Source organism: Spermophilus citellus, assembly GCF_964194105.1.
Source record: "Spermophilus citellus genome assembly, chromosome: 9".
Taxonomy (NCBI): Eukaryota; Metazoa; Chordata; class Mammalia; order Rodentia; family Sciuridae; genus Spermophilus; species Spermophilus citellus.
In genome coordinates this window covers 128,968,931-128,992,249 of record NC_138191.1, presented here as the reverse complement: position 1 = coordinate 128,992,249, position 23,319 = coordinate 128,968,931, and the positions used below count along the sequence as shown (strand labels likewise).

The following is a 23,319-nucleotide window of genomic DNA, read 5'->3' as shown; positions in this document are numbered from 1 at the left end:
GACAAGGATTCCCAGTAGGAGGCGCCTTGTCCTCGGCTGGCTTCTCAGACACCCGCCAGCTGGCTCTGGGCTTCTCAGGGTTTGAACTTCAAAGAGTTGGACGTTCACCCGAGGAGGGGACCCTGGCCCGACCTCTGCTGGAATTCAAAACAGCCGAAGATCGGGAGGGGAGCCGGGCCAGCTCTTCCCTCGCGTTTGGAATCCACGTTTCGGGCGGTCTGACCGGACCGGGACCCACCCACCCTAGTTCTGGCGCCGCTTCCAGGGCCGACTTCCAGGCAGAGGGCGGGGTTGCAGCGCAGGTGAGAGGCGGCGCGCGGTGTTCGGGCTCACCTTCCTGGTTCGGTGCAGAGGCGGGCCACCCGTCCGTCACCCACGGGACGGGAGACACCCGCCGGTGATTCGCTAGGAAAGTTCTCTGCAAACCTGGGCTTGGGCCCCGGCAGGGGAGAGTCCCGGGCTCGGATGCAGGAACCCGAAATGGGCTCCACCCAGGCTGGGCTCGACGCGCGATACCGAGGGTGCCCGGGCCACCCAGGAGTGGGTGGGGAGCCCGACGGAAGGCGTGAGCTGACTCGCTTCTTAAAAACTCGCTTCCTCCTTCTCTACCTCCGTCCTTCGCTCACCTCGCCAGGCTTCGGCCGTGGCCGAACCCGCCGGCTCTGAACCCGCCGGCCCGAGGGTGGAGAGCCAGGCAGCGGCCTCCCGGAGAAGGAGGAGAGGTGAGTTTTCGGCCAGGTGAAGGCGCAGGGACACCGCCCCTGGTGGGGTGTGGGGGAGTGTCCCCAGCTCCACGTAAACCCAGGCCATAAATGCCGCGGGCTCGGGGCCTGGAGACCCCCACCCACCCAGACCCGCCGCCCTTCCCAGGGAGAGGGGCGATCCGGGCGCGCTTCCCTCCCTGCCTCCACCCGGTTTATTGACTCCGGCGGGGTCCGGGGGACGTGGGCGCAGAGCCGACGAGAGAGCTGCTGCCCGCCCTCCGCGGCGAGGTCGCGGGCCCCCGGCTGGGGTGGCGCCGAGGCCCGGAGGGAGGGTCGGCTGGTGGGCGGCGCCTCTCGCGGCCGGAGGCCACTCGGAGCCGGCGCCGCCCTCCGCCGCCCGCGGTCCCTCCCTCCTGCTCTCCGCGCTCCCGGGCCGCGCTTCCTGCGTCCCCATCCCGGTCCCGGAGCCGGCGACGCTCCGTCTCCGCACCGCGCTCCCCCGATCGAGGCTCGCTAGAGCCCCCAGCCCGCGATCGCCGCGTCCCCGAGGAGGCAGCCCGGGCTGGGGGTGTCGCGGAGCCCCCAGCCCCAGGCCGCCGGGCAGAGACCGAGCCGGAGCCGCAGCGGCCCGGGTGAGTCTGCGCCGCGGCGCCGGGAGGAGTGTCTGGGTGCGCGGTGGGGCCGAGGAGGGGAGCCCGAGGCTCCCGGGTGGTGCGCCCAGGCGCCCGAGAATGTCCAGCGGGGAGTCTGCCACCCGGCGGCCTCGCTGCCCAGCTCTCGGCAGCCGCGCCCCGCCAGCGACCGACACCCCCACCTCCCGCACCGCGCGGGCCGGCCGGCCACGGAGGGGGAAGGCGGCCAGCCTCGGGGGCCCCCTGTTGGCCAGAACCAGTGCCATCCTCCCGGAGGGTTTTGAACCCCGGGCCTCGGCGGAGGCACCTGCCACCCCTGATCCTGAGCAGAGTTTTGGTCCCTGAAAAGCAGCTTGGCGCCGTCCGCGTGGACCCTCCTCCCCAGCCCTCGCTTCTTTGTGGCTTTTTACAGTTTAAGATTAGTTTGTGCCCGTTTTACTCACTAGAAGTAAAGGGGAGAAATCGGGCGGGAGCGGTGAGGTGGAACTCGGGTCCTGCCCTGTCTCGGCTTCTTTGTCTGTAATGTGGGAATGACAGTGTCCCGGGGCGAGACGACGAGGCATTCTTGCGAGGCTCAAGCTGGGCTACTTTGGGGGAGCGCCGGATCCCCATCAGATCTCCAGTCGGCGCGCAGGACAGCGGCTGGGGCGCAGCAGGTCTGATTAATAGGATAGTCACTTGGAGGAAGGAATCTTTCCCACCAGGTGGGTGTGGAAGGCCGGGAACCCGCACATTTTCCTCTGGGAGATGCCGCAGGCGGCCCCGGGATGACACGTGTGTCCCGGGACCGGTCCTTCAGCTCGGGTCTGGTGGTCTGGGCTCCCGGAATCCTCCGAAGCGGGGTGGGCGTGGCCATCACGGGGCTGCAGGTGGAGGGACCGCCCTGGGGCAGGTTCTGGCTTTTTTTTTGAAGGGTTACTTGGAAGCTAGCTCCTGTAGTGAAAGGTCCACCTGAGAACAACTTCCACCCTTGGACTTGTCCCACCAGGATCCCGACCTGATGGAGCGGGGCCAAAAGGATCTGGGAAGGAGCCCATTTCCTTCCAGATATTTCCTCCCTTTCTTACCAGATGTACCCCCATCCCCAAAACACACACACACACACACACACACACACACACACACACACACGAGAGTGGGAGAAAAGGGCAATAGGAAGGTGAGGGGAGGAGATTGACCACAAAGCTGTTTCTCATAGTGTCCTGAACGTTCGGAGCGTGGCTCAGGACTTGTCCTGTCCCCTAGGCTCTAGAGGACTTGGGGAGCTCCCAGCCTAGTGAATGAGTTGGACAGTAGTGGCGAGTGTCACAGAGGGTGGTTGTTACAGTCAGGCCACACCATTCGTGACAGATGGTGGTCAGTCACTTCACCCCTCTGTGCCTCTGTTTCTTCTTTTGTGAAATGGGAATGGCGACCTCCCAGGGCAAAGTGGGGTGTCTGTGCGGAGTACAGAGCAGGTACTCTGGAGTACGTTGTGTTACCAGTCTTAAGAGAGAATGCTAGAAAGAAAATAACTGGGAAGGGAGGTCCTGCAAAGAAAGAATATTAGATGAGTCGACAGGAAACTGGAGTCCACAGGAGACCTGGGAGGAAGGGTGTCTGGAAGGTGGAGGGTGGGAGGACTCAGGTGGGGAGGGTGGGCTACTGGGAGTATGGGGAACCAGGAAGGGAGTAGGGACGAGTCTGGAATGGGCCCACTGGACCCGCAGGGCTCTCTTGGAACCATCCAGCAGATGTTACCTGAGCCCTTTCTGTGGGTAGGCACTAACTACCTTCTGGCTGGGGACACAGCAGCGGTACAGTGCTTGCCCAGCACACACAGGCCCTGGGTTCAATCCCAGCACTGCAAAAAAAAAAAAAAAAAAAGAAAAGAAAAAAAAAAAAGGCTAGAAGATAATTCTGGCTGCATGGAGAGATCACATCTCTAGGAGAGAAAAAGCCGGCTGCAGGTTGGTGGTGGGCAGTGGCAGCGGGGAGCCACATGGGAGGCCTCAACAGAGGCAGGGATTATTACATGTGACCTTCACATGGGACCACTGGTTCAGCATAAGATTTGGGGACTCCCTGAGAGGTCCAACCTCCAGCCTTCTCTTTTGCCAGAGAGAGGTGATGAGTGCAGGGCCCCAACCCTCCAGCTCTCCTGCCCTTGGGCTCCACTGTCACAAGGTCCGGGGGCTTCCCCATCTGGGAGGGATGCCAGAGCCAGGGGGTGGGTCTCACTGACTTTTGCCTCGGGCAGCTGCTTCCTGGGAGGCCCTGGTTTTACTAGTCACAGTTCTGGGAATGCTGTCTTGCTGGCAGAGAACCCCTCAGAAATCTTGGGCTGGAGGAGGCTGGAGCGCAAGGCACTTGGGTCCTTGGCTTCTCTTGTCCCAGTTCTGGACCCAGATGGGATTGGAGAGCGTGAAAGCATTGCCTCCCAAGGTGCCAGGAATGTTCCAGCAGCCCAGAAGCCTCATGAGGATCTGCTGGGGCTGCTGGCTTTTGCTTTCACTTCTGTGGTCTCTGCCCTGAAGCTGGGGAGAGCCTTGCAATCGGAGCTGCAGATCTCCCTTTGCTCGCAGGTGACAGAGGACCCCAGAATACCTCAGGTGCGGGAGGCTTCAGGCTGTCAGAGCTGCCAGTCTGATTTGACCAGTGAAACTCAGAGGGGGAGGGATTTCCCAAGGACAAGCAGGACAGCAGCCAAACTGGGACTGGACCCCAATCCCCTTAGACCCCCTGGTGTCTGTGCCCGATCCCAGGTGGCCTGGCCACATTCAGGTCAAAGACTTGTTTTAGTCATGCCCCTGGTGTGACGGTTCCTCAGCATCTCATCTTTCTGGAAGCTTCATAGAGTCCTGCTCCTCCGCAGCCCACACCAGAGGCCCAGGCTGGCCTGGCAGGGACTCTTTCTTCCTCTCCTAGATGGAGCAGTTGGTGCCAAGGCCACCCCTCCGGGGAGCTGGTGTTCCCTGGAGAACCAGCCTGCTTCTTGGTTTTCCTGCCAGCTGTCCCACCCCGCCCAGAACAGCCACCAGACACTGGCCAGAGATCTTCTCTGAGGGTCTCCGCTAAGCTCTCCCTCTCCCCGCCACCCTCTGGGCTGATTCCCAGCTCCTCCCTCCCCTCAGCCCGGCTACCTCTCCGGGCAGGCTTGGCCCTCAGCTGGGCTTGTTTACTTGGGCCCAGCAGCCGAGCGGGCCTTGTTCTCTCCTGCCCTAGATCTGCCATTCGCAGCATCCTCCAGCCTGAACGCCGACTGATAGCTCTGGTCAGAGTACTGGACCAGCAAGTCCACCCTCCTACACGTGGGGACACCGAGGCCCGAGGAAGGGAAGGGACTGTCTGAGACCAAGGTCAGGAATAGACCCCAGGCTCCCCAATTCTGTGTTGGATGATTTTCAGGATGGCTTGGTTGGGGGTGGGTAAGAAGATAAAGCAGAGCCTCCTCCCTGTCCTGGGGTCCCTTTCTCTCCACACTCCCAATATTTTCAGGGCGTCCACATGATGTGTCAAAAGGAGTAAGGCCGAGGACCCCCCAAAAGACATGGGGTGCACCGTGGCAACTGGGATTTTGGTGCTCTGCTAAGCTGACTTTATACTGTGGCTCTCCAGGGAATGTTCTCTTCCCAGAGGACAGACGGACATATTCTTGTAAAAACCTGGAAGGAATGGCTGCAGATGCCAGCAGCCTCTGTTGATACTGCGGTGACCTGGGCAGGTGGTGTGTTAGTTTGATCACTCTGTCATTTCATCTTCCTGCTTTTCCATGTGTCACCCTCAGGGGTATTAGCCCCAGGGGACAGTTTTTCCACACAAGTTCTAGCTGCCAGTTCTCTCCTTCTTCTAGCTGGTGGCCAGCAGGTACTTGGGAGGCCATCCTTTAGCGCTGGATCAGCTGCCTTGGCCAGAATTCTTTCTGCCAAGTGCATAAGAAATTTGTCACCTACCACTGTGGGACTTTTTTTCTGCATCACTGTGGGTGTTTGGGAAGGAGTGATATTTGCAAAATCTAAAGCACAAACAGATTCTCACTGAGGTTCTAGGAAGTGGAAGAAGTCAGCCATTTGGGTGGAATGGATGTGACCCAAAGATCACAGGGCTGCAGGGAACGAGCCAGGTGGCTTCTGAGTTTTAGCTGTATTCATTTTAAGCAGCCAGTGCTCACACCCCACCACCACCCCTGGTCCCAGATCTCCTGGGGCTAGGCATGGGGCAGTAGGAGCAGGTCCCTAGGAAAGCCGGTATTTGTTCATCTAAGTGCTGCCTCTTGGGAGGGAGGTATTTCAATGGCATCAGTGTGCGGAGAGTTTGTCTCCCAGACAGGGGAGGCAGGGAGATCACCCCACCTCTGGGATCTCTTGGGGTGAGGTCACCCCCTCTAACAGGATCACAGCTTTGTTAGCACCAGACATCCTCCGCACTGCTAGAAGTCCTAAGGATGATCTGGGATGTTTTCTAGGCTAACCTTGACAGACCGTGAGCAGCAGCTCATTAGTGGGTTTGACCGGCAGTGAAGTGGCTTCGCAGCTGTCTTTTAAAGGAGAAATGGAGAAAAATAGAAAATGATCATTTCCTGTCCTTGTTACCGCTGTTTACTGGTGAGGAGTCCCTGCTTCCCCGAATGCTGAAGTATAACACCAGAGAAGCACCAGGCAAGGGAAGATTGGAAAGTAGAGGCTTTATGAAGGACAGCAGAAAAGACTCTTCCCCGGAGGAAGAAGGTGGAATCCGTGGAAGGGGGGTCTTCCCTCTTTTATAGCTAAGGTCTTCTTTTTACTTTTCACATTCATGTCCTTTGTTTCCCTTTATCCTGTAGCTATAGAATGAAGGCCCACAAGGTGGGGGACAGGTGGGCTGGAGGAGTGATCTGGGCAGGAAGGGCCTGGGGTGGTTTTGGATCAGCACCTCCCTGTTTGCTGGGAGCTGATTCATTCATAGTTACTTAGGATGGATTCCGGGGAAGTTAACATTTCAATTTCCCCAAGTGCTGCTCTGCTTTCCTGGACTCCATTCTCAATAATGGCCTCTATTTTTTTTTTTAACTCAGTATTAGACCGATTTACCTAACTTCACTAACTACCTGTCTTTAAAACTGGCTTCATCTTGAGAAGTCCCCGGTCCTGCCCCCCCCCCCCCCCCCCAGATCAAACCCAGGGTCTCAGGCACGTCAGGCATGTGCTCCACCACTGAGTTACACCTCCAGCCCTGAGAAGCATTCTTTCTTCAGGAAAGCTGTTGGTTATCTGCCTGTGGGTGTGGACGGAGTCACCCCATAACAGGGATTTCTTACTGTGGGGTACGAGCCTTAGAAAACCCTGCTGCAGTCCACAGGATCTTATACCGTGATCCTGGGAAACTTGGGATTCCTTGGACCTGTCCCAGAAGTAACTCAGGGGTCTGTGGGGACAGGGCTGAGGGTCGGGAGATGGGGCCAGCAGGAAGGACGCTCAGCTTGCAGATGTTCCAGATGTTAGGGGTGTGAGAGACCCCTTAAAAATTTTGAGACTTTAAAAGTAGAATAGGTCAGAAAACTGGAAAGCACTGTTCGCCTAGCTCCTCATTCTTAGGGCCAGCAACTAAGGCCAGAAGAGAGAGGCTGGGCCCTTGGCAGGGGGTGGCCAAACCCTCGGCCCCCCCATTGATACGACTCTCCATGGGGAGACTGTTAAGTCAGCTTTTTGTTATGGTGGCAAAATATCTGGGGGAAAAAACAAAAAAAAAAAAAACTTAAAAGGGAGAAAGATTTATTTTGGCTCGTGTCTTCAGGAGTTTGAGTCCACGGGCGGCTGGGTCCTGTGGTGAGGCGGAGCATCGCGGTGGAGAGGCCGCCGCTGAGAAAACCTGCTCAATTCCCCAGGGCTGAGAATTAGAGAGGAGGGAGGGCTGGGGACAAGCTCTGCTCTCTCCGGAGAGGCCCCAGGAACCTGCTTCCTCAGCTAGCCACACCTCCAGAGTCCCCCCCCCCCCCAGTAGTCCACCCAGTTATGAAGCCATCAGTGGACTAATCCCCCAATGAGCCCAGAGCCCCTGGTCCACTCACTTCCTAAGAGCCCTGGACACCTCTGGACACTGCTGCACTGGGGACCAAGAGCACATGAACTTTTGGTGGACATTCCAGATCCAAGCCATAGCGTCTAAATGAGGACATAAAGCCACTACGAAGACAGCAACTGGCCTGAAACACACAGAGGGGCTCTGTCCCCTGAGGGCCACGCGGTTGTGTGTGCTTTGATTGACGTTTACCATAAAGCCTGAAACCACCACGCTGATCTCCGTTTATGTGGCTGCAATGCACCAAACATTAGGCGGCTCCTGTTTGGGCATTTCTTTTCTTTAATGCCCCTGGAGCTTGACCTCATGATGCAGACCACCCAACAGCCCCTGGCAAAACCAGGACAAGAACTCAGCTGGGGGCGGCAGCTTCTAGAGATCACAGCCTCACACCATGTACAGTCTCCAGAAGGTTCTGCCCTGTCCCCTATTCAAGGTGCAGAACCAGGTGGCTCTAAATCTTTTTTTTTTATGATGTGTCAAAATGCATTTTTTTTATTGGTTGTTCACAACATTACAAAGCTCTTGACATATCATATTTCATACATTAGATTGAAGTGGGTTATGAACCCCCAATTTTACCCCAAATGCAGATTGCAGAATCACTTCGGTTACACATCCGTGGCTCTAAATCTTGATGGATTTTTTTTTGGGGGGGGGCGCGGAGCACTGTGATTAAACCTGGGGCTTCACACAGGCTACGCAACTGCTGTGACAGTGAGCTACACCCCAAGCCACTCTGGGTGGATTTTATAATTTTGTTTCCTCTTCACATCTGATCTGGCCAGAGAGAAAGAGAAATAGGTTGGATTGAGTTCCCTGGCCCTTGTGAATTTCCCCACCCTGCCAGCAGGTTCCTGGTGGTGAGGCCGAGGAGTGGTGTGTTGATATTGGGTGGGAGGGACAAGATTAAAAAAGAAAAGAAAGAAAGGACTCTCAAACCTTCCTCACTTCAGACACAGAGGAAACCTGGGTCTGACAGATCCTTCCCTGCAGTTTGGAAGGTCAGCGATTATGTGCCAGTGCAGCCTCTGGGTGACTATTATCTTCAAACAGTGATGGCTGCAGCTTGTGTCTCCAGGGAAGAAGGCTTTGAACCAATGCACTGCTCTGGGCTGAGTGCAGCCGGTAAACAGGCAGCTCCTGCTCCCGGAGGGGGAGCCTATCTTCCTGGCGAGACCACAGGGAATGGACCAAAGCAATAGAGCCAGTGAGTGATCCGGAAGCCCAGGGCCAGGAAGGCGGAGGCTCAACCTGAGAGAAGGATGAGTGAAGTCTGAGTTGAAATCGGAAGGGGACATAGAAGTTCTACATAGCAGAGTGTTTCCTGTTGTGGGTGGGGGGGGGCGCAGCTGTGCAAAGATCCGGAGGTATGAGCTGTGAGGGGTGGGGGTGGGGAAAAAAACTTTTACATAATTTCTTCTTAAAAGCTATTTTGTTAGTTCCTCAAATAATAATAATAATAATAATAATAATAATAATAAATAAGTAAATAAAATCGAAGGGCCATGTGATCTAGCAATTCCGCTTCCTGCTGTCCACTCACAAGAACTCGAAGCAGGGTCTTGAGGAGCTATTGGTGCACCTGGGCTCTGTCGGATCGCAGTTCCACGGGGCGCCTAGAGCAGGCAGAGACGGAGGGTAGGTTGATGGCCCCCGGGGCTGGGGGCCGGGGGGGGGGGGGGGGGTTGTGTTTTGGAAGCGAGTTTTAGTTTTGCACCACGAACAGGGTTCTGTGGGTGGGTGTTGGTGATAGCCACATGAACATCCTAAATGCCACCAAACTCTACACTGAAAATGGTGAGATAGTAAACTTTGTGTTGTGCACACTTTTATCACCATGAAAAACTGGGGGGAAAGCATCTTGGAAACACGACTCAGCATCCGCGTTCCCCCCTCTCTCTCCAGAACTGGTGTCCTTCTAGGCTTTGAGGTGAATGGTGCTTGGGAGGGGCGTGGTCCCTGTCTTCAGGAGCCTACACCTCATTGGGCAGCAGGAGGAGTCAGTTAACCAATCAGTAACCGCGTCGAGCCCTGAATTAAAATCTCTGCGGATCCGGGCGACCTGCAGCCAAGCTCGGCCAAAGGCTTTAGCTTACAACGCTCTGAAGACCCACCAGGCTCTTCAGATCTGGCCCCAGCTGACCTTTCCAGACCTGTGACCGCTGCCCTGGCCGCAGCAGTCACAGGGGACCACGTTCCACACCCCCTTTCTCCTCCTCAGGAACCCAAAGGGTTTTCCCCGTCCTATTCTCTCTGCCTTTCTGCCCAGATTGTCCAAAAACTTTTGCAAACTCAGTAATTTCAAGACCAACATTTTATCCCAAGGAAACACTTAATAACGATGTGAGCAGTGAAGGTCCACAGTTATTATTATTTTTTTTTATAGTAGCAACAAAATTAGAAACCAGCTGTGCGTCTGGCAACATTCCTAAGCCAAGGCTTTTTATTTATTTTTGGAATAATTTTAGATTTCTAGAAAAAGTCTCAGAGTTGTACGGAAAGTTTCCATAAACACTTCACCTAACTGTCCCCTAATGTTAGCATCTTAAATATAGTTGTCCAAGGATGTTCAAGTCCCTTATGGAAAACGATGTGGTATTTGCATATGATCTATGCACACCCCCAGCAGACTTTAAACCCATCTCTAGATTGCTTCCAACATTGAATTACAATGCAAATAATATTCAAATGGTTGTTCTCTTGTTCTGTTTAGGGAATAAGGACGGGGGTGGGTGGAAGTCTGCACATACAATTTAAAAATATATATGTTTTCTATTTGAAGTTGGTTGAATCCTCGGGTGCAGAACCCCTGGATCTGGAGAGCCACCGTATTTCTGAAAACTACGGACTTCGAATTAGGACTGACTGAGCTCAGGCTTTATTTGGACTTCACCAGCTAGCTTCCCGCTGCTGTTGATCCCTTCCAAGATCCTGCCTTGCATTGAGTCGTCCTGGCCCCTTGGACTCTTCTTATCTGTGTGAACTTCTCAGTCTTCCCTTGAGTTTCATGACCTTGAGAGCTTTGAGGAGAACTGGCTGGTATTTTGTAGATGTCCCTCTTTTGGGTTTGTGTGGTGTCTTCTTACGATCAGACGGGGCCTCTGTGTTTGGGAAGGAATCCTACATAGGGGAAATGCCCTTCCCATTGCGTCACATCAGGATTTACATATAGTCGCACGATTTATTTATTGTTCTGGTTGACCTTGACCACTGGTTGAGGTGGCGTCTGCCAAGTTTCCCCTCTCCAAAGTTACTAAGCATGATGGTAAAAGGTGAAATTATAAAGAAAATGATCGATAGATTAGGTTGCTAAAAATTAATATGTCCTGTGATAAACGGGGGCAGTATTTGCAACACATGACGGACAAGGGATGGTTCTCTGGACACACACGGGGACTTTGGTGTCAGCAAGGACAAGCCACATGCCCTATTCTGGAAATAGGATGAAGAGATGCTCTTGTGCAGTAGGTGCATGAGAGAGAGAGAGAGAGATTGATTTCACCTTGTGGCATTTAAGGAATGCCAATTCAAACCATGCTGCCTTTCATGTATGAAATTGGAAATATTTTAGGAGTTTTGAAATCTTAAGTTAAAAAAAGATTTCTGGTGTTGGGAGGTGGTGCCATCCTGTGCTCATGATGGGAGAGCAAATGAGAGGAAAATGCATAGCAAGGCTTTTTTAAAAAGTAGCAATTTCTATCTGGGGTCACAAATCCTGGTTGGGCATGGGGTGAGTTTCAACACCATTTGTTTCTAAAATAGGAATAGATAATAATAATTTTATAATACAATAAAATTAGAGGCCAACTCTAAATGTGGCAATTGGGGATTGGCCATAAATCCTGGGTCCTGCAATCCTAGAAGACCCCTCATCCACCAAAAATGACAGTGCGGGTGACGCAGCCGGCGTGGGTGGTTATTCATTACATCTCAATTTTTTAAAAGGTGAGGCGTGGAACTGCAGCAGGTCCCTGGAGGGTATGCTTGTCTACATGACACAGGGAAGTTCAGACCTCCTGGGTGGCATCATAGATGGGCCCTGATTGGTGTGGGTGGTTTTGATTTCATTCTGCTAATCTAGATTGACTAATCTGTGTTTAACAAACAAGCATTGTTTTTATAGCAAGAGAAAACAGTTTTTATTTTTTTAAACCCCCAAGGGCTTGTTGTGGGTCCTGAGGGGTTACGAGGAGGTTCGGTGCTTTGTGAACTGTAAAGGGCTTTTAGGACGTTGCTGGAGGGTCCTTTTCAGCCTTGGAACAGCCACCCTTGACAGGCTCAGGAGCCCCGGGTGACCGAGGTACACACGGCAGCAACAGTGGGCACAGACGCAGTGGTGACGAAACACCTCCGGGTGTTGCCTATACCGTGTGTGATTTAAACTCACAGGCTGTAAAACCCACTGTTGTGATGAACAGTTCCGAGTTGGGACACATGCGGTCACCTGACTCCCATCACTCCCCCCACCATCCTCTCCTGCCACCAGGAGTTATCAGTCCCACCTTGCCTCTGTCCCCAGCCACTACTGATCTGCTTTCTGCCTTAGCTTTACCCTCTGCTTGACGTCATATAAATGGAATCGCATAAAACCAACGCTTTGGAGACCGGCTTCTTTTAACCTGAGTCATCTGAGATTCCCCTGTGGCTCTGGTGTGTGCATGAGCCCCCATTTCTTAGGCCCCTCATATGTTGAAGAATGTTTCAACTCTTTCCAGTTTGGGGCGATGGTAACTGACCCACCACCAGCAGGTCTTAGCACCAACCTCGGTTCTCGTTTCTCCTGGGCAAACACCTCAGAGTGGAGCCTCCGGGTTTTTATAAGATGGACACACTCAGAAGGCTTTGGCCAGTTCCTCCCCCCGCAGGAGATCCCGTGTCTGTGCAGGGGTCTATGAAATCCCGCCAGCACATGCCCTGTCCATTTAGAACGGTGATGACCTATGTCGAAGACCCAACAGAAGCTGACCTGTCCCTTGCCGGTCACAGACATGGAGGTATCCATGGGACAGGAACAGGTTTTAACTGAAATAACATTTTATTTTATTTTTGTAAATTATTTTTCTCATTTTTAAAATAGTGTTTTAGCTGGGCCTGGTGGCACGTGCCTGTAATCCCAGCGGCTCAGGAGGCTGAGGCAGGCTGGGGAGGATCTCGAGTTCAAAGCCAGCCTCAGCAATTTAGCAAGGCCCTGCGCAGCTCAGCAAGACCCTGTCTCAAAATAGAATATAAAAAGGGCTTGGGGTGTGGCTCAGTGATTAAGCACCCAGGTTCAACCCCCAGTACCAAAAATAAAATAAAATAGTGTCTTATGAACCGTTTTTGTTGAAGTATCAAAGTAATGTATGTACATACATGGTCAAAAAAGAAAAAAGTCAAATCGATGTAAAAGAATATCCAATAAAAAATAAATAAATCTCCGTCTAATCCAGGCCCCCAGCTCCTTCTACCAGAGCATGCCAAGCTTTCTGATTTCTTGTACATACTTCCAGAAATTGTCTCTGCATCTAATGATGCTTTAAAAGGCTGCTCTGAGATGTTCACCAAAGCAATAAGCTGTCACAATGGTCAGAATCCTTATGAAATCGTCGAGTCGTTTTAAACTAGTGATAAGTCACATCTGGGTCCCTGGGGGCCTTCAAGGATCCACCAATCTCTTGAAATTTGACGCCTAGCAGTCCATCTGGGCATTTGTCAGTAGTCAGTAGCGTTCACCAGATTCTCCAAGGGCGCCTGGCATCACAGAAGCATGGTCAGTCGGTACAGCAGCCACTTTACAGATGTGTGGTGGGTGGGTATGTGATCACCTGGGGTACAAGGTCCTGACCAGGTAGGATTGCTTCTTAGCCGGGTGGCAGGAGCCGGTGGAGCCGTTGACTTAACCCTGTGGTCTTGGCCTAGGAGGAGCCACGCTGGCCGGGCCGGTGGAGGAGGTTCAATTTGTAGAATCCCTCCTGCTCGCCCGCCCGCCCGCCCGCTGACTGACTCACCATGGGGGGAAGTGGGTTGGCAGCTGGGGACACGCCTAGCTCTCTTGCTCAGGGTGAGCTGGCTCCTGGGACCTTCTCTCAGAGGAGTAGACAGGCCTGCTTCCTGAAAGCTTGCAGGCTGAAGAACATTCAAGAAGAGTCTAGGGAAATTCCTGGGAGGCAGAGCCGCATCCGGTAGTGATACAAGTCGCAGATGTTTCGGGGACTGTCTCTGATAGGGCCAGTGTCTGGAGTTGGTGGTGGAAGTGGGGGCAATGACTGAGCTTTCCAGTCCCCGTTGCATAGATTCAGGCACTTGGTGCTCAGGATCATTCTAGGACAGATGGGGAAACCGAGGCAGGGCACAGCAGCTACTGTGCAAAGCCCCCCGCAGCTCAAGAGCTTAAGATACTCAGGTCACCATTTAATTTGTCAGGAGGGAAAGAGAGAGTCTTGACTCCACAGGCTCATTCAGGGACCCAGGCTTCACACCTGCTGCACGTCCCTTGAGAAGGTTTGCTGGGTTAATGATGATACTGAACCAGGCACGTTCCGCCCATCGCAGGGTCAACTGAAATCAATGAGGGCTCATTCAGGTTTTCTTTCAGTTTCAGTAACAGGCCCGCAGCTGGTGCAGTGGGGCTGGGCTTTGAACCCAGGGGGCCCTGCAGGGCCCGCCCTCTGTGGGAAGCAGGAGTGTGGCTCCTCCCCAGCTCAGTCTGCTGTGTGAACTGCAAGAGCAGATAATGGGGCTTTCTATAGACCTCTACGCCATGTTGCCAAGGGGCAATCTCTTCCAAGAGCAAGATGGGTACATCGAGAGAGATTTTTCCTTGCCCTTCAGGTGAGAATTTGCAGGTTCAGCACATAAAAATGAGAGCCTTTCCCCCAGAAGAGTTTGCATGGGAAAGAAATGTGCATTGGCTGCCTTAGCACCTTGCTCAGATCTCTCCACCAGTAGATCTCCGCCCTCCAAAGCCGATAGCCCTGGGCTGCGGCTCAGTGTGGGGAGGCTTGGGTAGATCCATCAACCTCATTAAAGGACTTTTTTCCCAGTTGTTTCGTGTAGATACCATTTGCTTACTTCTTCTTTAGGTGAATTTCACAAACTCCATCTTAAAAAAAAAAAAGATCCCTGTGGCGGCCACGCTGCCTTCCAGCCCTGCTGTCCCTGGAACACCCCTTCTTAACCCTGGGGTCAGGGACATTTCACCCCATGCCGAACATTCCGGTGACTGTGTTTCTGCATCTGTCACCCGGATGCTGGTGACACTCCTGTGGCCACCTCCCCAGTGGACCACAGCTGTGCCTCTGGACCAGGCGATTCCATAGTGGGGCCGTGACTTTGAAGCGGCATCTAAAGGGGTTGTCAGGGGAAGCAGCCGGGAGGACACAGGGTTCTGCACTTCAACTGCACGAGGCCGGGAGGGGCGGGGCACCCAGGGAGGGGCCTGCTATAGTTTGGCTCTTGAACGTCCCCCAAGCTTGTTGCAATCTTGGTCCCCAGCCTGTGACACTACTGGGAGGGGGTAGAGCCTTAGGAGGTGGGGCCTAGTGGGAGGAAGTTAGGTCATTGCGCATGAAGCCCTTGAAGAGGATCTTGGGCCTCAGCTCCTCCTCTTTCTCTGTCTTTGCTTCTTGACTGCCACAAAGTGAGCAGCCCTTCTCTGCCATATGCTCCTGCCACGATATGCTTTGACACCACAGGCCCATAGCAACAAAACCAAGCAACCATGGGCTGAAACCAAGAGCCAGAACAAACCTTTCCTCCTAATAAATTGATTATGTCAGGTATTTTGTTATAGTAACAGAAAGCTGACTAACAGAGGGCCTTTCAAGGACAGCCATCAGCATTAGGCAGAGAGGCTCAGAGACAAGTGGAGGGGCATCTCTGAATGAAGGGAGGGTTCTCACTTCCAGCACACTCTTCCAGCCTTCAGTGATGGGGTCCCGTCATTTCACTGTATCAGTCTAAACTCTGCTTGGTGTCTGTGTCTGAACCACCCTCCCTCCTCCTTTACTCCTACACCATCCTGTTTGTTTTCCCGTGCCTCTCTGGGTAGGCCATCCCTCTAACTGCCTCTCCGTAGAACAGAAATTTCACAAGAACAGGCCTTTCCTTAGCCTGGACCCAGTAGTCGCTCAGTTAACGTTTGCTGACATGAATGAGTGAAGTCCAGAGAGATTGGTCAACTTTGCTAGGCACGCAGTTCTGTGCCCGGTTAGAGGAGTTCCCGGGAGATGGGAGGTGCCCGGAGGCACAGGAAGAACAGGCGTTTATCCTGCCTGCTTGACTTAGGATGCAGTTAGAGACACGGGAATGAAAATGACACCCTGCAGACAGCTCTAATTGGCGAGTGGTCTCCGGCTAGTACAAGTGACCTGTGTCTGCGAGTCATGGAGAGGAGAGCCCCGTCCACTGGCCTTGGAGGCTTCCGAGAGAAGGGGGAATGAGACGTGGGGGTAGGGCAGGCCTTGGTGGGTAGCCGGGGGGAGCCAAGCAGGGAGACTGGATCAGTGTCGCCCTTAGGTGTGCCCCTGAGGCTGCGCTGATCTTCCTGGCAGAGAGCATGGCCCTGGGGTCACTGGTGCAGGGGTCACAGGGCCCCACATGGAGCCATCATTGAGGACCCTGACGTAGGTCTAAGGGTGGGTGGGTGGTCTGGGTCCTCCCCAGGAGCGGGGGCTCTGTGGGCGTCCTCTGATGTTGTGAGGGACACAGAGACATGACGGCGGTGGGGGCTGGGATAGCACTGGAGACAGTCCACCAGGCCTGAGGAGTAGGGGTGGGGTGCAGGGAGCACCCCCGGAAAGAAAGACTGAGGGAAGAGGCAGCAACGAGTGTGGGGATCACGGAACGTGGGCGAAGGCAGGAGTCTGGGATGCGCGTGCCTCCGAGGAGCAGCGAGGGGCGGGGAGAGTGTCTGGCCGGATGCGAGGCAGTAGGGGGTGGTGGGGACTGTGGCAAAGTGGGGGCCAGGCCCAAACTGTAAGGCAGAGCCGTGACTCAGCCCCGGTGCCTGTTGTGGGTGAGAGTTGAGGCAGGGTGTTGGGGCTCGGCCTGGGGGCTCACCCCTGCTCCTTCTCCACGCTGGAATGACTCTGTAGCAAATAAACAAGTAACTGGCATTAGCGCCCAAAGAAGACTCTTCCCCAGGCAGGTGCAGTCCTTGGGCTGCCAGTTTGAGAGGAGGGAGTCATGTGGCAAGGGTGGAAGGGGCCCAGGCCACCAGGGCAGTGGTGTGCCCTGGCACTGTTAGTGGGAAGCCCAGAGGAGGAGAGGGGCAGGAGTGGACACCGAGGGACCTGCAGGGTCATTTGACAAAGGAGGAGCAGATGGGAGCAGCTGGCTCGCGGGGAGGGAGGGCTGCTCGCGTGGCCGGCTGGGGACGGCTCCGGGTGGCTCTCTGGGACCCTCTCTGTGCTTCTGTTGAGTGCTTTATTCTGTCGGGACTTGGGTGGGGTCCTTTGATTTGGCTCCTAAGATGCTTGGTCTGCGCCCGGGAAGTGGCAGCTTTGAGGACGCTGGTGTTGGAGCCCCAGAGGTCCAGGTCAGTCCCCAGCTCAGTCCCCGCTGCCCATGACCTTGGGCAGAGTCCCTGAGGGCCCCGCCTTCCTGGGCCTCTCTCCCAGGGTGAGGAGAATGCTGGCCCTGATGGTGGTGAGCAGGTGTCCCCAGCCCCCTCCCCCTCCCCCGGCCTGTGACCCCACATGACGGTAAAATGCCTCTCCCCCCAGAGGTCCCGGCTTTATCTGCAAGCCAGGGGCTCACATGGAATGGCCCCCGGGTCCTTCCTGGTTCCACTCATCCCTGCCAGGACCTGGAGGATCCCCCCCCCCAATGTGGGTGAAGGTGTCCCCACGCCCCGCCACAGGGTAAGGGACGCTGGGGACAATGACATTCCCAGCCCATTTGACTCTAGTGGCAATCACAACTCCACGCCCCATCCTCTAGGGGACAAGACATTTGGGGCACTGATGACAAAGTGAAGTGAAAGGAACCCGTTCCCGTGTGAACTTGACTTTGAACTTTCCAGTTCAACCCCCGTCTCTGCCCACGGCTCCGTCCTGCTGCCGCCGCCGACGTTAACAACCCAGAAAAGGGCCGGCCAGGGGCTCGGGGTTAGGGTTTCGTCTCTGTCGGTCGCGGTCTCCCAGGTGTGTTTCGATGCTCAGTGAGAGGACCCCGGAGGCCGCAGGGATTGGAAAGTCCCCGAAGGGTTCCCAGCCATGGCTGAGGTGTCGCCAGGCCACTACGGACTGGGCCTGCTCGGAACTCTGTCCCCCAGGGCACGGTGGTCACCAAGGGCTGCGGCTGGACGCTCAGGCGGGCGTTGTTAAGACTCAACGGTCACCACAGGAGTCACTGACCGGCTGAGCCCGTGCGAGGGACTGTTGAGCATTTGGGCCCCAGCAGAGTTTTTGGGGAGACCGTGTCGTTCAGGCGTTGCTGAGAATCTCGGCTCCTGAAGCGAAGACTGAATCTGAGCTGGGTTTACTGTGGTGCTTGGGGTTTTCTGAGTATAAAATTTGACGGCCGTTTGCATGTTGGTGGAGCTGCGCAAACCTCGCCTTGTCAACTCGACCGCTGGCGTCACCCCCAGTGACCTGCCACGGGCAGTCACTCCCCTCCCCCTCCCGCACTCCCGCCCAGCAACCAGTGATCTGCTTCCCTTTTTGTTTTGTTACAATTATTGGCACCTAATTAACTGGACGAAACAAGGGGTTTCATAGTGACATTGTGACATTCATTCAGCAGGGTTTACTTTGAAGCTCTGTATCACCCCTGCCCCTGGGACAGCCACTCCCGCGTCCTGGCCCGAAGTACACCCCAGGTGGTGAGCCCACTTGTGGAGACGCCCCTGGTATCTGAGTGCCCTTGACTGGACAGAGCAGGCAGAGCAGGCCCCTGTGCCCAGGCAGATCTGCCGTCCTTTACCCCCACCCGGGACACGGAATCCCCCTTGACCTCCCGGGACCCTCCCTCCACTCAGGAGCAAAGTCCAGCCACCCCGAGAGAGGGGCAGGCAGGTGTCACCAGCACCCCAGGCCCTGGACACCAGCTGGGTGTTGCACTGTTTGACAAGGACCTGGACACGTGGGCCTGGCGTCTCTGACAAGGGGAGGGACGCAGGCCCCCAGGAGACGGTAGGACTCCATCGTGTTTACGGGGACACTTTCTAGACTTCCTAGAGGCCAGGTCACCTGCTCATGTGGGCTGTGCGCCAAGTTGGGGTCCACCGTGGTCCCCTCATTACAGACCCTGGTGGCAGAGCCGAGCCGCCTGGCTTCAGGAGGGAGCTAGGGAACAGTCCCCTGGGAGCACCCTGGAGGTCCCCTAGGAGCTGAGGGCCAGCACGCTGCTGCCCGAGAGAGGCGGTGAAGATGCCTGAGAGCCGCGTTCTCTGTCCCCGAGCCCTGTCGCTGTTTCCCACCGACCTCTGGTAAGGCCCAGGGCTGCCGCCAATAACCTGCCCAGCCCACGGGGCCACTCTGCCACCCGGGCTGGTGGCGCCTCTGGACTCCAGCAGGAAGAGCCTCCCTCCCTCCCTCCCTCCTTTCCTCCTTCCTCCTTTCCTCCTTCCTTCTTTTCTCCTTCCTCCTTTCCTCCTTCCTTCTTTTCTCCTTCCTCCTTTCCTCCTTCCTTCTTTTCTCCTTCTTTTCTTTTTCTGTCTTGAGGCAGGGTCTTGTCTGCTGCCCCAGGCTGGCCTCTGTCTCCTGGGCTCACAAGATCCTCCTGCCTCAGCCTCCTGAGTACCTGGGACTCCAAGTGCGCCACCTGCTGGGCTTCCGGAGACAGTACTCCTCGGTCCCCCTGTCACAGCCCAGCTGAAGGCCGGGCTCAGGTTCACCCACAGGATGGAGGGACACAGCTGGAGTCAAAGCAGGGCCCCCAACTGTGGAGGCAGGACCCTCAGCCCCCACCTAGAGTGCCCCTTGCAGAGGGTCTTAGGACTGTGCCGAGCTGACCATGGGCCAGTGAGGGCTGCAGACCTTCTTGGCCTGCCTGGGGCCTTGCTGGTGGGTGGGGTGGGGGCAAGTCCCAGGGCAGGGCTGAGAGGAGGCCAGCATCAGAGTAAACCAGCCCCCGTTCCCCGTCCCTGGCCCTGCTGCTGGGCTCCAGCCGTGGCCTCACCCCCTCCTCCTCCCACACACCTGTCTCTGCATCCTCTGCTCAGGGACACCCCGGCTCCTCCTGCGTCCACACCTGGGGCGTCCACACCTGGGGCCAGGTTCCGAGGCCTGGTGAGGCTCAGGACCTGAAGAGGCCCGCCCCAGACCCCACCTAGATCCCAAACCCACCCTGCCCCTCGCAAGTGAGGGGATGCAGGGGTCCTGAGACGGCAGCGGGGGCTCAAGTGACAGCTCCTGTGCTTCCTGAGCCCATGCACCGCCCCGCCAGCCCTCAGTACGCCAGGCATGTGCACCGTAGCAGAAAGGCACCCATCTTACAGATGAGGAGACCGAGGACCGGAAAGGCGAAGCCTCCGGAAACAGCCGGCTCTCTGTCACCTTTAGCGGGCTTGCTCCCCGGCCTCCTTGACCGCATGGATCCCCTGGAGGGGTTTGGAGGACGGACTGAAGCCTCCCTGGACTGTGGGGAGGGGAGGTGGGAAACCCCGGGAGAGCCTGGGCCGCAGGGATCGTCCTTGCACGGTGACCACGGGCCCCAGCCCTGGCATGCACAGCTTGTGTCCCTCAGAACAAACCGCTCAGAATCTGTTGGACTCTCAGAGGAAAACGCGAATGGAAATGTGGAGCCACTCAAGGGTCACTGTTAGGATGGCGGAGTCCTCCGTGGCCCGGCCCCTCCAGGGGCTTCTCAGTACCTGAGCAGCTGTTGCCCCTGCACAGAGGGTGACTGTGTCCCCCGGTGACCGCAGCCGCTCCCCGGGGTATTTACAGAGAAAGGCAGACCTCTGGCCGCACCGCGGCTTCCTCCAGAGCAGCCAGGAGGAGGAGACAGCGCAGGTGACCGTCGGTGGGTCAGGTGGACAGGCTGTGAGAAACCCGCACGTCCACTGCCACTCGGCCAGGTGAAGGTGGAGGACTGTGACACAGGCTGCACCGTGGGTGAGCCGTGGCAGGGTGGCTTAGGAGTTCTGTTCTGAGACACTTCCAGTGCCGCGAGGCTGGTGACCAAAAGCAGGGGGCCACAGAGTGGGAGGGAGGAGGCCCACACAGGGGATTTTGGGCGGTGGCTGCTCAGACACGGGAGGTTGTCAGAGCTCATACAATTGTGCTCCAAGGTCTGTGCCTCCTGTTACATCTAAGTTACGTCTAAAGTCAACCAAAAGGCCAGCTCACGGTCAGCTGGCCTCGGATGGGGTCTCAGACATCTGCATTTTCTCTCTCTCTCTTTCTGAACCAGGGATTGAACCCAGGGGTGCTTGGCCACTGAGCCACACCCCCAGCCCTGTGTACTTTTTGAGACAGGGTCTCACCAAGTTGCTGCTGTCCTTGCTAAGATGCTGAGGTTAGCCTCAAACTTGCAATCCTCCTGCCTCAGCCTCCCGAGTCACATCTGCACTTTCCACAGGCCATGCAGACAGCTGGAGACCCAGCCTGGATGGACGTCACCAGGTTCTAATGGCCCCCCTCTGGACAGTTGAGTCTTTGAAGACAGATGCTGAACACTTATTGGGAGCCCATTTTTAAACATAAACCCGATTAGTGCCAAAGTCCGGCCCCAGGGCTGTCTCCTGACCATGGAGGAGACCAGCCCTAAGCCACAGACAAAGCCTTCTCAGTTGCTGGCAAGTCCTGGCCGTGGGCCAGGCATCACAGGGCCTGCCGAGCTGGGAAAGGGGGCAGTAATGCCTTGCAGGGCGCAGACGTCCTCCAGGCGCCGGGCTCCAAGCAGGACTAGACAGGCCCGCTCTGGGTCCTGTCTCCCTGGTTGCCATCCAGAGAATAACCACCGGCACCGAGTAGAGGGGCTGTTATGCTGCAGGCACCATGTTGGCTGTCCTGTGTGCATCTTTTAAGACAGGATGCATTATGGGGGTTCATAGGCGCTCACAGTCTCCCACATCTCTACAACTAGCTGTGCATTTTTATGTAAGTTACTTAACCTCTCTGAAACTGGACTCTTCATCTGTAGAATGAACATGGCAATATTTCTTCCTTCACAGAACCTTAAGCATGGAAGCGTTGAGTAAACATTGCTTATTGTTATTACAGGTAGAGTCTACCTTATCCGAAATGCTTGGGACCAGAAGGTTTGGGATTTTGCAATGTTTGTCTGTACATAGCCCAAATGTAGACACAAAACCTATCTATGTTTCGTATACACCTTATACACATAGCTAGCCTGAAGGTAATTTTTTCATGATATTCTTAGTGGAGATCCATTTGATTTCGATCTGTCCCTTGAGGTCATGGAATTTTCCACTTGTGGTCTCATGTTGGTGCTCAGAAACCTTTGGATCGTAGAGCATTTGGATTTTGGATTAGGGATGTCCAACCCGTATTAGCTAATTTAATCTGTATCATACCCTGTGGGTGAAGCCCCGCCATATCCTCACTTTCAGAGCAAAATCCGAGGCTCAGAGACGTCCTCGCTGGGATTGAGGCTGGGTCTAGTGGGCCCATGACCTGCTTGCTGCCCCTGCAGCCCTTGGCTTTGTGGGTGGGGACTGGTACCGATGGCCCGGGTGACCTGGAGCGGGAAGCCCTGGCTGGTGGAGAGCGCCTGCCCTTCTCCAGGGAGGCTGAGCACTGGCTGCAGAATTGGTTCCAAATCCTACCCGCCCCGCCAAAGGGCCTGGGGCCAGGTCCTGGCTGCCCTGAGCCTCCGTCTCCCGCTCTGCAAGCCGGGGGTGCTGGTGCCGTTTCAAAGGCCATTGTGGGGATTAACTGGGTCTGTAGGTACAAGGCCACCGGAAGCCCAAACACCTGGCGCTGCCATCTGCTGTCCTCTGCAGGTCACACACTGCTGTTGTGGGAGGGGCTCGGGGCTGCAGTAGGGTGGGAAGTGTTTTCCTGCCTGGGGAGGTGACCTCAGGACCACATTCTGCAGGCTGGGGCCACAGGTGTGTAGCTAAGCCTTTAGGAACTGTGCCCTGGGAACCCCGGGTCTAATAGGAAGCCTTCTGCGGAGTCTCTCATTTGAAAACCTCAAGGCCTGCCCTGGGGCATTAGCTCCTGAGGTTGGGGCCCAGCAGGGACTCTCGGGTTTGAATGAGCTGCCCACCCCGCTGCCCGGCTGGACCACCCTGGGCTCGGCTGGACCACCCTGGGCTCAGGGCACAGGCGCCCCTTTCATTTGTTTATTTTCTGTGTCTTATTTCCTTGTTTATTATCTTGCCTGCCTCTTGGGAACCACAGTGTGGGTTTCTCAACTGCTCTGTTTCCTTTGGGTTGAAAACCAAAATATAAGGTAAATCCTCCATCCGGGTCGCCCAGCCACCTGCAGGAAGCCCCACAGCGACCGGTTTGTATGTTAGAATAAGTGACCACGATAAACGGGAAGCAGGATGGCAGCGCAGGGCAGAAGGGCCCTCTGCACCAACCCCTGCTCTCTGCTGGGCCACGTGACCTTGGGGAAGTGTGGCTCGGCCTCTCTGGGCCCCATTTCCTTCTCTGTAGAATGGGCGCGGTCATGGCACCCACCCTGGGGCACTGTGGCAAGATGAAGCTGTCAAGGTCTGGGCAACAGTGCCCGGTCCACGGCCTACAGCTTTAGTGCACAGGGTCATCCATATAACAGGACCACTCTGAGCTCAACTCTGGGCCAACTGCGGACTGGCTGTGTGACCTCGGGCAAATGACTTCACCTCTCTGAGCTTCGGATACTTCATTTTGCAAAATTGGGACCCTGTGTTCCATATGTAAAAGATTGTCCTGAGGATTAAATCCAGGGAGGTGACTACCTAAGGCAGCTTGGTGTGAGGGAGAGGACTGAAAGGGAGGGCCAGAGAAGAAGAACTCTGGGAAGATGAGAGGTAACTTACCTGGCGGCTCCTAGGGGTGAGG

General features: G+C 55.6%; 1 protein-coding gene across 3 annotated transcripts in view; it reads left to right on the top strand.

Moving 5' to 3' along the window:
- The first annotated feature begins 284 nt into the window (after positions 1 to 284).
- The window catches only part of TMEM51 (transmembrane protein 51), a 48,351-nt gene continuing 25,316 nt past the window's right edge, over positions 285 to 23,319 (top strand). Inside the window, exon 1 of one of the 3 annotated variants that reach the window (XM_081308771.1) lies at positions 285 to 302. The gene's annotated coding sequence lies outside the window, so the exon portion shown is untranslated. Of the gene's footprint in view, positions 303 to 702; positions 723 to 1,130; positions 1,337 to 23,319 lie in introns of those variants that run through there. The other 2 variants (XM_081308769.1, XM_081308772.1) reach the window with 2 other exon arrangements.